Source organism: Triticum urartu, chromosome 2A (genome assembly GCF_056163025.1).
Source record: "Triticum urartu cultivar PI428250 chromosome 2A, HENAU_Tu73, whole genome shotgun sequence".
In the NCBI taxonomy this organism is placed as follows: Eukaryota; Viridiplantae; Streptophyta; class Magnoliopsida; order Poales; family Poaceae; genus Triticum; species Triticum urartu.
In genome coordinates this window covers 98,095,356-98,110,307 of record NC_141874.1, presented here as the reverse complement: position 1 = coordinate 98,110,307, position 14,952 = coordinate 98,095,356, and positions in this window count along the sequence as shown.

The window sequence follows — 14,952 nt, the reverse complement described above, 5'->3', positions numbered from 1 at the left end:
ACTATCCACTGGAAGCAACTTGATCACGGTGACTCGACATCTCATCAATGAAAAGGAAGAGCCCTCCTGTGCATTGGTAGATCATGAGTAGAACGGTGTCTCCAATTTTCCAATATGGATGCATTGCCATGAGAAGCGAGAACTTGTTAATTTGAATGGTTCCATTTCCGCAGGAAATGCAGTACCTTGCAATCACTTTGGTGTTATTAGCAGGCACAAGTGTAATTCGACCACGCCGGGAAATCGATCCAGGAACTGCTACAGGGGGCAATTTCTGTTGACACGTAGAATAAAAACAATTGTAACATATCGTTGAAGATATATATAGTTTATGAGCATCAACATTAAAATAAAACTTTTTACCAGCGTTTTGTGCACACAATTGGTCTTGTTCAGTGTGTGCACCATAGGTCTAATTAATCCCATCCAAAATCCGGCGTTCATACGCTGTGCTATCTCTGTCAGATTATCAACAAAGTTTATGACATGCTTCAAGTCCTTCTAGTGAAATTTGGTACGCTTAGTAACATACAGATCATTCACTATGCATCCAAAATATCGTGCTTAAAAGGTGGAAAGGTATTATTTATTCAGAACATGGCAAAAGAATATTTAGTGCGCATAAATTGGTAAATAGAATTTGTTACTGCGTAGGAACGGAGTCGGAATATGATATCACAATTGGTTGCTTAAATAGTGATCAATTGGTTGCTTAAATAGTAATATCATAGCAAGGAGAAAGTTTAAAGGACACTAACCTCGATCAGACTTTGATCGACTGATGATGTTGGGGAAGTAAACATCCATGTTAATTAGACTAGGCTGTGGTGCACGCACTAGAATTTTATTGCCAGCTTTCAGTTCATATCACATAGACATTTTTCTCCAAAGGTCCGCATTAAAATAGGAGTGACCATCTTTATCAAGTTTTACGCTAACCGTCATTGTAAATCCATGCTGTGTTGTCAATATGACATCCTGGGAGTCATCAGCAACATAAATCCCAAGATTTCCTTCTACTCCTATTCTTGCAAAGCAAGGGATGTACTGCTTGAAATGAAAATTAAGATCGTAAATTAGATATATTGAAATAACAGAGCAAGATGCAAATATGGGAGTAACTGATAGAACAGATCCATATATATAGAGATGAAAGCAAAGTACAAAAATGTAGAATTAAAATAGATAATGTAACAAAGATTTGATGCAAATATATAGATAATGTAGCAACAGACGATATATGTTCACAAATTTAGGCCATGCTGACCGTGGTAGGTTGAGATTGAACATACCGAGAACTCCCTGAAGTCATCCGGAATGGTGAGATAGAACTTCGTATCCGACTGGCCACGGCCACAGTTGCCCGGTTTGTGGTCGCACTGTGGACACATGAATGAACACCCACGAATTAGCTATAGCAAAAATGATTCCACGACATTTTCTGATGGTTCATTAACAACGACGGACGGACTACGATAAGAGATGAGTGAATATTTCGCTAATTAAGTTGATTACCTTCTCCATGAGAAAAATCCCCGGCCCAATCCCGCAGAAAACCCAAGTCGGCCAGAGTCTAGAATGTCGGTGCAGATAGGCGGCGGAAAGTGGTGGAGGAGAAATCCGGTGCCGTTTGGAGCGCGACCTACGCCCGCCGCCAACAGCCGTCGATCTTTGGGTGTAGAGTTGCGGAGGATTCCACGACGAGTGAGTGGGGACGAAGTGGGCGAGGGCTTTCTTTTCCTTTTGCATGTGTGAGTGAACACACACGGTTCGCAGAGGCGACGGAGATGAATCGTGTCCGATAGTAAATCACCGAGATTGAATGGGAATCCAAATTTCCTTTGTCCTTCATATATGAGTTTTTTCTATGATGAACATACACCCTGCTAATCACCGTGTTCAAATTTGACACTTTTCCGGGTTCATTTACAATATTTAGGGGATTATGTGCATTTTGTAGGCATTAATGCACGTAATTCAAATTCAAACAATCGGTGCATGAAAGGGTGCACAAGAACGGACTAGAAAACCATGCTCGTGCTATTTAGTACATTCTCATGCCTTTTACAAGGAATGTGCAGATATCTCAAGGAAATGCGTGGCAATAGTCAACCATAAACGCGTCGTTTACTGGGTTAACAACTATACAAAAATGAAATACATGCTTGGAAAACACATGACGCCTGGTGTGGTGCCATGGTATGACCTCACCGTGCCCTGGTAAAAATGTCGTCATGCACGTCTTTCATAAAACGAACCATCACCGAGGAAGTTTAATTGTTTCGAGGGGGAAATCAACAAGATTGAAGGGGGATCCAAATTTCCTTTGTCCTTTGTCCACAAGTTTTTTTTCTATGATGAACATACAACTTGCAAATCACTGTGTTCCAATTTGGCACTTTTCCAGGTTCATTTGCCGTATTTAGGGGATTCTGTGCATTTCCTAGGCATCAATGCACATAATTCAAGTTCACACAATAGGTGCATGAAAGGGTCCACAAGAACGGCCTGGAAAACCATGCTCGTGCAATTTAGTAAATTCTCATGGCTTATACAAGGAATAATGGATAGATATTTCGTTGAAATGTGTGGCAATAGTCAACCACAAATGTTTGTTTGTTGGGTTTTCAACTATAGAAAAAAAATGAAATAAATGCTTAAAAAACATGACGCTTGGCATGGTGCCATGGTATGACCTCACCATGCCCTGGTAAAATTTTGAGAAGGTTTGGCTTATGTCGTCATGTACGCCCTTCATAAATCGAACCATCACCGAGGAAGTTCCATGCTTTCGAGAGGGAAAATCCCCAAGATTGAAGGGGAATCCAAATTTCCGTCCTAGTTTGTCATTCAATTTTTTCCAACGATCAACATACCGCCTCAAATGCAACGTGTTCAAATTTGACATTTTCCCGGGCTCATTTACCATATTTAGGGGATTATATGCATTTTCTAGGCATTAATGGACATAATTCAAATTTGAACAATCAGTGCATGAAAAGGTGCACAAGAACGTTCTGGAAAACCATGCTCGTTCTATTTAGTATATTCTCATGCCTTTTACAAGGAATGGCAAAATATTTCAAGGAAATGTGTGGCAATAGTCAAGCATAAATGTGTCGTTTACTCGGTTAACAACTATACAAAAAATGAAACACATGAATGGAAAACATGACGCCTGGCGTGGTGCCATGGTATGGCCTCACCATGCCCTGGTAAAAATTGGAGAATGTTTTCCTTATGTCGTGATGTGCGCCTTTCATAAATCAAACCATCACCGTGGAAGTTTCATGGTTTCAAGGGGGAAATCACCAAGATTGAAGGGGGGGGGTCCAAATTTCCTTTGTCCTCTGTCCTTTGTCCACGAGTTTTTTTTTCTACGATGAACATACAACCTGCAAATCACCATGTTCAAATTTGGCACTTTTCCGGGTTCATTTGCCATATTTAGGGGATTATGTGCATTTCCTAGGCATTAATGCGCATAATTCAAGTTCAAACAATCGATGCATGAAAGGGTCCACAAGAACGGCCTAGAAAACCATGCTCATGTCGTTTACAAGGAATGGACAGATTTTTCGATGAAATGTGTGGCAATAGTCAACCACAAATGTTTGTTTGTTGGGTTTTCAACTATAGAAAAATGAAATAAATACTTAAAAAACATGACGCCTAGCATGGTGCCATGGTATGACCTCACCATGCCCTGGTAAAAATTTGAGAAGGTCTGGCTTATGTCATCATACACGCCCTTCATAAATCGAACCATCACCGAGGAAGTTCCATGATTTCGAGAGGGAAATCCTCAAGATTGAAAGGGAATCCAAATTTTTTTCATTCTTTGCTGTGGAGTTTTTTTTCTACGACGAACATACACCCTGCAAATCACCGTGGTCAAATTTGGCATTTTTTCGGGCTCATTTACCATATTTAGGGGATCATGTGCATTTTCTAGGCATTTAGCGCATATAAATCCAATCCAGCTACAGGTGCACGGGTGTGATGTGAGGGACGTGGATTGTCGTAAGATCGCGGCGCATCCAACGGTGCACACGCGCGATCCGGGTGGCTGGGGTTCCGGCCAATCATAATGCAACACACAATAGGCTCAACGCACACTGTTTTCGGAAGTGACGGAGATGAACCGTGTGCGATAATGAACGAGCAAAATTGTAAGGGAAGCCAAATTTCTGTTGTCGTTTGCTGTTGAGCTCTTGAATACCACCGCACTATATGGCTGCCCGGCACCTCCGTCCCAGATATCTCTCCAGGCGCCGTCCATGGAACTGCGACACACAATAACTGGTAAGGAAGCGATGGCATCCCGCTGCGCTATGTTCCTCGCCGCCCACGACTGCACACATGGTAAGGAAGCGATGGCATCTCGTCGCGCCGAGTTCATTGCCGACGGCGGCCAGATAGTTACATGGGCGGACTTTGAGGCTGCCATGGCTGAATGGGTGGTGGATCTAGAGGCGGCCAAAGTCGCACAGAAGGAGCGGAAAAGGCAGAAAGCAGTCAAGAAAAGAGAGTCCTGCCGCCGCAAGAAAAAAGAGGCCGCACGCCGTGGTGAGGAGAGCTTGGCGGAGATTGAAGCATGGTGGGCTGCCGCCTACAAGGCCGGGAAGGAGAACGCCGGCGTCTGGCCAGCATGCCCTGATGGCAGCATGTGAGAACTAGTTTAAGTTTGTAGTATTAGAGCAAATTACCAGTAGTACTTTAAGTTTGTAGTATTAACATACAATGAAGGTGAGAACATCCTTTGAGGGCTTTGAGTGTTGATTAGCTTGTGTGCCTGTGTGCATTTTTTTGCGTTAATCATTAGAAGATCACAAAACACACCGTTTCTATGCCGTACCTGTCTGTGGTTTTTTGTGTTAATGACCCATAAGTCAGTTACCTGTGCGATATTTCCTAATAAACCAGGCGTACCATTGATCGAAAAAAATCAAGTACACGTGTACATTTTTTTGGAGACGGGATCTGCCAACTTTCTTTTTTCTCACACACGAGTATTTTACGCGCTTCGTCTGTGTTGTGTGTTTCCCCCGCCCAAGTTTCAAATTTCGCACCGAAATTTTCATTAGGCGCACGATTTTAGAATTTATTCCTCTAGCCACATCCTCTTTCCCTCAGTATCCCCCCTCGCCCCTCCCCCTACCGGCACCTCAAACCGCCGTCGCCGCAACCACAACTTCAACCACATCTACGTTCTACTTGGATCCAGTCAGGTAACCCACCGATCTCTATCACGTCCCCGGCCTGATTGCTTAAATGGGACCTGCGAAACATCCTCATGCCTCCAAATCGCCCCCGCCAGGAGCTGATGGCGGTCCATGACGCGATGGCCGCTGTGCGTGTTGACCCAGAGGAACACCTCGCCTCTGCCGCCGCCGACATGGTTCAGGCTTTGGCCCAGATGAAGTCCCCCAGCGACTACCCCCAGGACTTAACAAGTAAGATCTGACCAGCTAAATCTTACCAAAACCACTTGCAAGGACTATGATTTGTACGGTTGATGTATTAAGCATGTCCGTGCCTTGTTTATCTCAGTACTGCACACTATGTGATGTTCAAATATTGTCGTGTCCAGCTCAATTTCACCAATACCAGCAACAAACTTACAATACATCACTCAGGATATCACTAGAGATGCTGCCCATTTGCTATTTTTAGTGGATGCTAACCTGTTGTACTCAACATGCCTGTCCATATACTTATGCAGGGTCATAACGACCGATGCTTTTGTTTGCCGTCGAGGTGAGCTGCATCCCATGTCTTACAGTATTTCAGATAATTTGTGCAATTGCAGTTTAACTTCTACCATTTACTGGTTGCCTATAGGTACACATGTCAGTGGCACCGATCCACGCTTCGACCCGGAGGAACAGCCCGCCTCCGCCGTCGCTGACTTTGGGCGAGCTCTGGCCAAGATGAAGTGCCCCAGCAACTACCTCTCAGGACTTACCAAGTATGTACTCACCAGTTCAATCTTACCAATACCAGTTGCAATTAATGGCTATGTTCTGTACGGTCGATGTATTAAGCATGTTCTAGTAAACATGCCTAACATGTTTGATCTATTTTCCCTACCTTTTTATAGACATCTGGGCCATTCTCTGCTCTGGCAGCACCTGCCTTGTTATGTTTAACTATGCCAATTGCATTTTTACCAGTACCGGTTTCAATGTCTATTAAGCCTGTTGCAATTAACAGTTGAATCCATTTTTAAACAGTTGTATTTCAATGGCTACAAACTTACAAAACAATGACTTAGGATGTTGTTAAGCATGTTGCAATTAAGAGTTGTATCCATTTTTAATCTGTCCATTTGCTACCATGCTACTCTCTGCAATGAAGATATACTAGAGATGCTGCCCCATTTGCTAGTTTTCGTGGATGCTAACCTTGTTTTACTTAACATGCTTGTCCATGTACTTACGCAGGGTCATAACGGCCGATGCTGTTGTTTGCCGTCAAGGTTAGCTGCATCCCATATCTTACAGTATTTCACATCATTTGTGCAATTGCAGTTTAACTTCTACCATTTACTGGTTACCTGTAGGTACACATGTAAGTGGCACTGATCCACACTTCGACCCGGAGGAACAGCTCGCCTCCGCCGCCACTAACTTTGGGCGGGCTCTGGCCAAGATGAAGTGCCCCGGCAATTACCTCTCCTGACTTACCAAGTATGTACCCACCAGTTCAATCTTACCAATACCAGTTGCAATTAATGGCTATGTTTTGTACTGTCGATGTATTAAGCATGTTGTAGTAAACATGCCTAACATGTTTGAGCTATTTTCCCCACCTTTTTATAGACAGCTGGGCCATTATCTTCTCTGGCAACACCTGCCATGTGATGTTTAACTCTGCCAATTGCATTTTCATCAGTACCGGTTTCAATGGCCATTAAGCCTGTTGCAATTAGTAGTTGTATCCATTTTTAAAGAGTTGCATTTCAATGGCTACAAACTTAGAAAACATGAATTAGGATGTTGTTAAGCCTGTTGCAATTAACAGTTGTATCCATTTTTTATCCGTCCCTGAGCTACCGTGCTACTCTTTCGAAATGAAGATATCACTACAGATGCTGCCGTTTTATTACCATTTGCTATTTTTGGTGGATGTTAACCCTGTTGTAGTTAACATTGGCTTTCCATGTACTTACACAGGGCTACAATGGGTGATGCTGTTGTTTGCCGTCGAGGTTAGCTGCATCCCATGTCTTATACACCATCTATTCCTAAATAAAAGTATTTTTAGAGATTCCAATATAGACTACATAAGGAGCAAAATGAGTGAATCTAGATTCTAATCTAAACTATATCTATAATTCTATATACATCCGTATGTAATTCATATTGAAATCTCAAAAAAATACTTGTACTTAGGAACATAGGTAGTTGTATTTTACATCATTTGTGCAATCTCAGTTTAGCTTCTAACATTTACTGGTTGCTTGTAGGTACATATATGAGTGGTACTGATCCACACTTTGATCCCTTTTGCATATGGGGCAATGAGATATTCATGAACAAGCGTCAAGTGAGGAAACTAAGAAAGATTGTTAGGCGAAAGTAACGGATGATTGGAATTAAGCTCTTTATTTACACTTTGTCGAAGACAAAAATGAACTTTAGGATGGTAGGTAATGTGTTGCCTTTTCCCCCTGCCCACAACAAGTTACTCTATTAGACCTCAATATCTGATAGTTTTCTCTTTTCAGTGGTTTCCGAAGCTATTTACTGATGATTACCTTGCAAACTACATGACCGGAGTGGAGGCAACTAAGGTTAAAGTATATAATTTATGCTACCATGATAATGCTCTAGAAGTCTTCCTGAAGTCAGTGAAGGATGGGCGGGCGATCACCACAAGGGGTTGGACAAAAGTGGTTCATGCCTATGGCATGCAGGAAGGCACATTATGGGCATTCCACTTCTTCAACACTGTCAGCAGTCAAAATGATTTACACTTGTCTCTTCACCTTTACCGCCTTTAAATATTGTGGTTCATCATAGTTAATTGCTGCCTAATCCTGTAATTACTGAACATATTGTACTGGCAACTTTATTTATGGATTCGTTGTTGAACCATTGTTCCGAGAATTTGAATTGCATGTTTCGTATTTCAAAATTTCCAATTAGAATATAAATTAAAGGCAAAAATAAAAAGAGAACAGACGGTCATGGAACTTTGCAAACGGTTTTGGCAGTAAAAGCGCTTGTGATGGATAGCCCAATGCCACACAGTTTTCTACATCAAATCGTGTGTGATGTAGTTAATGAAAGCAAACAGTTAACCAAGGCAGACCATGTGTGATAGTTACACCTTTCACACACGAGTGTATACATAAAACCATGTGGGATGTACATCCGAACGGAAACGTTTTCCCTGGATTGACTGTGTGGGATGTACATACGAACAGAAACATATTCCTTGGATTGACTGTGTGTGATATACATATGAATGGAAATGATTTTCTGGGATTCACCGTGTGGGATGTACATACCTACGGAAATGATTTCCTTGGATTACCGTGTGGGATGTACATACCTACGGAAATAATTGGGTTTCGATGCCTCGCCCGATCGCACACGGCCCAGCCTGGGTCCTAGGAGGGCCTATCCCCAACGATTTCTGGGTCGTGTGGGAAGGACACCCTATCGCACACACTCACTTGGCGACGGTTCCAAATGCTGTCGCAGAAAGGGGTTAAAAACCGTTTGTTTAGGACCGACGCGCACCAGTGTCCCGGTAATCCGAAAAATACCCGAACCACTCTGAAACCATTCCAGTGTCCGAATACCATTGTCCAATATATAAATCTTTACAACTCAACCATTTCGAGACTCCTCGTCATGTCCGTGATCTCATCCGGGACTCTGAACAATCTTCGATCAGCAAAACACATAACTCATAATACAAATCGTCATCGAACATTAAGCGTGCGGACCCTATGGGTTCGAGAACTATGTAGACATGACCGAGACACATCTCCGGTAAATAACCAATAGCGGAAGCTGGATGCTCATATTGGTTCCTACATATTCTACAAAGATCTTTATCAGTCAAACCGCAATGACAACATATGTTATTCCCTTTGTCATCGGTATGTTACTTGCCCGAGATTCGATCGTCGGTATCTTCATACCTAGTTCAATCTCATTACTGGCAAGTCTCTTTACTTGTTCTGTAATGCATCCTCTCGCGACTAACTCATTAGTCACATTGCTTGCAAGGCTTATTGTGATGTTCATTACCGAGAGGGCCCAGAGATACCTCTCCGATACTCGGAGTGACAAATCCTAATCTCGATCTATGCCAACCCAACAAACACCTTTGGATACACCTGTAGAGCATCATTATAATCACCCAGTTACGTTGTGATGTTTGATAGCACACAAGGTGTTCCTCCGGTATTCTGGAGTTGCATAATCTCATAGTCAAAGGAATTTGTATAAGTCATGAAGAAAGCAATAACAATAAAACTTATCGATCATTATGCTAAGATAACGGATGGGTCTTGTCCATCACATCATTCTCCTAATGATGTGATCGCGTTCATCAAATGAAAACACATGTCTATGGTCAGGAAACTTAACCATCTTTGATTAATGAGGTAGTCAAGTAGAGGCATACTAGGGACACTCTGTTTTGTCTATTTATCCACACATGTATCAAGTTTCCAGTTAATACAATTCTAGCTTGAATAATAAACATTTATCATGATATATGGAAATATAAATAACAAATCTTTATCACCTCCAAATCTGAGAAATATTTCCTTAGTCCTCTAAGGATAATTTTGACCGCTGTCCAGTGATTTACTCCTGGATCACTGTTGTACCCCTGTAGGATCGAAAGTATGTCTAGAGGGGGGTGATTAGACTACTTGACCAAATAAAAATCTAGCCTTTTCCCAATTTTAAGTCTTGGCAAATTTTGGCAACTTAACACTGAAGGAAATATGCCCTAGAGGCAATAATAAAGTTATTATTTATTTCCTTATAATCATGATAAATGTTTATTATTCATGCTAGAATTGTATTAACCGGAAACATAATACATGTGTGAATACATAGACAAACAAAGTGTCACTAGTATGCCTCTACTTGACTAGCTCGTTAATCAAAGATGGTTATGTTTCCTAACCATGAACAATGAGTTGTTATTTGATTAGCGAGGTCACATCATTAGTTGAATGATCTGATTGACATGACCCATTCCATTAGCTTAGCACCCGATCGTTTAGTATGTTGCTATTGCTTTCTTCATGACTTATACATGTTCCTATAACTATGAGATTATGCAACTCCCGTTTGCCGGAGGAACACTTTGGGTGCTACCAAACGTCACAACGTAACTGGGTGATTATAAAGGAGCATTACAGGTGTCTCCAAAGGTACATGTTGGGTTGGCGTATTTCGAGATTAGGTTTTGTCACTCCGATTGTCGGAGAGGTATCTCTGGGCCCTCTCGGTAATGCACATCACTTAAGCCTTGCAAGCATTGCAACTAAATGAGTTAGTTGCGGGATGATGTATTACAGAACGAGTAAAGAGACTTTCCGGTAACGAGATTGAACTAGGTATTGGTATACCGACGATCGAATCTCGGGCAAGTAACATACCGATGACAAAGGGAACAACGTATGTTGTTATGCGGTCTGACCGATAAAGATCTTCGTAGAATATGTAGGAGCCAATATGGGCATCCAGGTCCCGCTATTGGCTATTGACCGAAGACGTGTCTCGGTCATGTCTACATTGTTCTCGAACCCGTAGGGTCCGCACGCTTAAGGTTACGATGATAGTTATATTATGAGTTTATGCATTTTGATGTACCGAAGGTTGTTCGGAGTCCTAGATGTGATCACGGACATGACGAGGAGTCTCGAAATGGTCGAGACGTAAAGATTGATATATTGGAAGCCTATGTTTGGACATCGGAAGTGTTCCGGGTGAAATCGGGATTTTACCGGAGTACCGGGAAGGTTACCGGAACCCCCCGGGAGCTAAATGGGCCATGATGGGCCTTAGTGGAAAAGAGAAGAGGCAGCCCTACATGGGCTGCGCGCCTCCCCCTTCCCCTAGTCCTATTAGGACTAGGAGAGGTGGCCGGCCCCCTCTCTCTCTTTCCCCCCTCCGCGAATCCTATTCCAACTAGGATTGGGGGGGGGGAATCCTACTCCCAGAGGGAGTAGGACTCTCCTGGCGCGCCTCCTATGGCCGGCCAGCCTCCCCCCTCTAGTCCTTTATATACTGAGGCAGAGGCACCCTAGAACACACAAGTTGATCCACGTGATCTATTCCTTAGCCGTGTGCGGTGCCCCCTGCCACCATAGTCCTCGATAATACTGTAGCGGAGTTTAGGCGAAGCCCTGCTGCTGTAGTGCATCAAGATCGTCACCACGCCGTCATGCTGACGGAACTCTTCCCCGACACTTTGCTGGATCGGAGTCCGGGGATCGTCATCGAGCTGAACGTGTGCTCGAACTCGGAGGTGCCGTAGTTTCGGTGCTTGATCGGTTGGATCGTGAAGACGTACGACTACTTCCTCTACGTTGTGTCATCGTTTCCGCGGTCGGTCTGCGTTGGGTACGTAGACAACACTCTCCCCTCTCGTTGCTATGCATCACATGATCTTGCGTGTGCGTAGGAATTTTTTTGAAATTACTACAAAACCCAACAAACACAAGTCAAGCAAACAACCTACACATGCAAATCTAATAGTATAGCAGCGGAATGTAAATCATTGCATATGAAGGTAAAGGTGACGAGTTTGGAGGGAGAAAACACAATGTAGACACGGAGATTTTTGGATGGTTCCGATAGGTGGTGCTATCATACATCCACGTTGATGGAGACCTCAACCCACGAAGGGTAACAATTGCGTGAGTTCACGAAGGGCTCCACCCACGAAGGGTCCACGAAGAAGCAACCTTGTCTATCCCACCATGGCCATCGCCCATGAAGGACTTTCCTCACTTGGGTAGATCTTCACGAAGTAGGCGATCTCCTTGCCCTTACAAACTCCTTGGTTCAACTCCACAATCTTGATGGAGGCTCCCAAGTGACACCTAACCAATCTAGGAGACACCACTCTCCGAAAGGTAATAGATGGTGTGTTGATGATGAACTCCTTGCTCTTGTGGTTCAAATGATAGTCTCCCCAACACTCAACTCTGTCTCACAGATATGGATTTGGTGGAAAGATGATTTGAGTGGAAAGCAACTTGGGCAAGGCTAGAGATCAAGATTCTTGTGGATGGATTGGAATATCTTGGTCTCAACACATGAGTCGGTGGTTCTCTCTCAGAAAATGAATGCTGGAAGTGTAGGTACGTTCTGATGGCTCTCTCCATGAATGGAGGTAGGGTGGAGGGGTACATATAGCCTCCACACAAAATCTAAACGTTACACACAATTTACCAAACTCGGCGGGACCGAATTGTTAAACTCGGTCAGACCGATTTAGTTCAGAATGTGAATGTTAGGATTTTCGGTGAGACCGACATGTCAACTCGATGGGACCGATTTAGTTAGGGTTAGGGCATCACGTAATATCGGTGAGACCGATCACATGAACTTGGTGAGACCGATTTCTGTAATAGGCAAACAGAGAGTTGGTCAGGCAAACTTGGTGGGACCGAAACGTTACGAAAAGGAAATAGAGAGTTTGCATTGCGAACTCGGTGGGACCGATCGCTCATCTCGGTTAGACCGAAACGTTACGAAGGGAAATAGAGAGTTTGCAATCCCATCTCGATGCGACCGAGGTCCCCATCGGTGAGACCGAACTGATTAGGGTTTCTGGCTATGGCTATGTCAAATGAACTCGGTGGCGCCGGATAGATCAAATCGGTGGGGCCGAGTTTGACTTTTGGTTTGGGCCATATGTGGAAATGAGCAAGTGGTTGAGGGCTTTTGGAGCATATCACTAAGCATTTTGAGCAAGCAAGCCATTAAGAAACACCTCATCCCCTTTTAATAGTATTGGCTTTTACTATGGACTCAATGTGATCTTGGATCACTAAAATGAAAGTGTAGAGTCTTGAGCTTGAGCCAATATGTGTCCTTAGCATTTTGAGGGTCCACATCTCTAGTCCTTTCCATGCCTATGATTGAACTTTCTGAAATGATTATCTTGAAAGAGTATTAGTTCAATGAGCTATTTGTTGTTAAGAATTACCAAAACCACCCAGGGATTAGTTGCACTTTCAATCTCCCCTTTTTTGGTAATTAATGACAACATATAGATCAAAGCTTCGACAAATAATAGTAAGAGTGAAATATATCGTCACTTTGAGAAGTATGTGATAAGCAAGAGCCCCCCCCTAAATTTGTGCATTATTTAAAATTTGCTTTTGAATGCAAATGCACAATCGATTAAGATCATGGGTTACTCTTGCATGTCACATATATCTTGGTGGAGCGCTCAAAATGATAGAATATGAAATATGCACTCATCACCAAGGCAAAGTGAACGATCATACATGAGAGATAAATAATATCATCATCCAAGCACAAGCATTAAAGTGTGATATGATCAAACACATGACCATACAAGTATCTCACACACACAAAGTATCATCCAGGAAAGCAAACAAATAAGTAGCAAACAAGTAGCAAAAGAGATAGCAAAAAGAAGCAAATCTCGCTCTCTCTCTCTCAGCCTATGATCTATACACTTTCTCCCCCTTTGGCAACAAGTTACCAAAAAGCTCGAAAATGCATAGTGCTATGCGGCTCTCTAGGCTTGATCTTTGGGAGGTGGCATGGAGAGGACTCCAAGGACGAATGCATCTGTTGAGGTTGTTGGAGCTGGTGGAGTTGCAACCGGAGGGGCTACCGAAGCTGTGGCTGCAGGTGCTACGTAGTAGCTCTTGTGTCTATCACAGGCACTGTTGTAGATCTCTGTGCCCCAGGCACTCTCTGAAAAGCGTCAGTAGTATCTTTCCCTTTCCTTTCTTCAGCTTCTTCCTGGAGCTGCTCAACAGCTGTTTGCATTTCTGTTACCTTCAAGTCTAGATCATAGAACTTTGTCTCAATGATCCTCTCAAGAATCTCTTGATTGTGAGTCTGGGTGGCCAATCCTTTCTCAATCCTCAGAGTGGCTTGAATAAGATATCCAAGTTGATCTTGCTTTAACTTGAGGAAGACTTGTGAAGCCTCTTCAGCACGTGGCATCCTCAGCTTTTGCTTTCTCCCTCTTCTCTTGAGCCTCTACTGACGTGGGATCTTCAGCATCCATGACAATGGTGTTGTACTCAAAGTCAGGCCTCAAGGGAAGGTGTTCTTTATCCAATAAGTATGTGTCTGTGCCGATCTTGGAGTTGATGAGCATCTGGATGTGTGGAGCATACCCACATGATCTCTTCTGGTCTGCAGCTGTCCTCTTGATTGTCTCAACAATCAAACTCATCACCTTGAACTTCTGGGGCACATCAAACAACTGAAGAAAATTGATGGAGTGGCCTATGATTATCTTGTGATCTCCTGATTTGAGGAACAAGGTGTGCCTCAAGATGGTGTTAATAGTGGCTGGTCCAGACAACAGATAATATACAGAGCCTAGCTTGTGATTCTCCAAGGCTTTGTCAGGAATCTCCTTGTACATGTTGGCCATGGAGTTGTGATCTTTCTTTATCTTGGCATATACATCTATGTCATCTTCAAGCTCTGCAGGGGCATTTATCAGCTTGGCCCATCCAGCAACTGTTGATTGGTACCTTGTACCTTCAGACATCCATACAATTCTTCCATCTGGATAGAAATGAGTTGTAGAGTAGAATTGCATAATGAGCTCGTCATTCCACTTGGTCAATTTCTAACCCACAAAAGTGTCTACTCCATTGAGTCTGAAGCTCTCATGCACTCCTCGAAAGTGATATTCTTTGTTGTCGATGTATTTCCAATCAACCCACTTCATGTCACACACTAT